Source organism: Amblyraja radiata, chromosome 12 (assembly GCF_010909765.2).
Source record: "Amblyraja radiata isolate CabotCenter1 chromosome 12, sAmbRad1.1.pri, whole genome shotgun sequence".
In the NCBI taxonomy this organism is placed as follows: Eukaryota; Metazoa; Chordata; class Chondrichthyes; order Rajiformes; family Rajidae; genus Amblyraja; species Amblyraja radiata.
In genome coordinates this window covers 61,040,737-61,041,515 of record NC_045967.1, presented here as the reverse complement: position 1 = coordinate 61,041,515, position 779 = coordinate 61,040,737, and the positions used below count along the sequence as shown (strand labels likewise).

At 43.9% G+C, this 779-nt stretch overlaps 1 non-coding gene across 1 annotated transcript; it reads right to left on the bottom strand.

Moving 5' to 3' along the window:
• Positions 1-357: 357 nt before the first annotated feature.
• LOC116979445 lies at positions 358-544 on the bottom strand. Its single transcript, XR_004413728.1, has one exon. It is a non-coding gene; the product is annotated as a small nucleolar RNA U3 (small nucleolar RNA).
• Between the last annotated feature and the right edge of the window lie 235 nt (positions 545-779).

Below are 779 nucleotides of genomic sequence, written 5' to 3'. Positions count from 1 at the left end.
CAGTGACCTTCCGTGCAACCCCCCTATAGGCAACGTTTCGGGCCGAAACCCTTCTTCAGACTCTGTAGCCTGAGTATAACCTGAGTGAAGCAGCATCTGTGGAGATTCGGGTCAAGACCCTTCTTCACACTGATGGTTGTGGGTGGCGAGTGGCTGGGGTCAGTCACCTGGTTCAAGAAGGAAGGGGAATAGTCCGTGAACCAGAGGGGACCGTGCATCCCCCATCCTACCTCTCTATGATCAAAGAGCAGAGCTCCTCTAGTATCTTTGGTGATCACAAGCATAATTTGTTAATTACAAGCAAAGTGTGATCAAAGAAAACATTTAATAGATCTGTTTTTTGCAAGAATGAAGCCAAGCACTCAGACTGCGTTTCCTCCCACCACAGCCCCCACAATGGGGTTAGACCAGGAACGGTCATCAATATCCATTGGCCCTTGTGTAAAACAAAGCCAGAGAACCGCTTCACGCTCAGGAGGGAACGCTGCAACTCCTCATCATGCTTTGTGAGACCTTACTCTTTAGCAAAGATCTTATAGATCTTTGCTCTTTAGTACACGATTCCTCTTTTTAATTTCAAAATAGACTTTATTCAATTGATAAATATATACAATTCATGAACCATTCGAACAAAAAATTCATCTGACATTTTCGGAGACTACAAATTTTTTTCAGTACAATTTTTTTACATTTGTCAAATTCCACCAAACTGTCCCCCACCCGTGCCACTCTGTGGCCCCTATCCAAGTGATAAATATATACAATGTGTGCACAGTGCT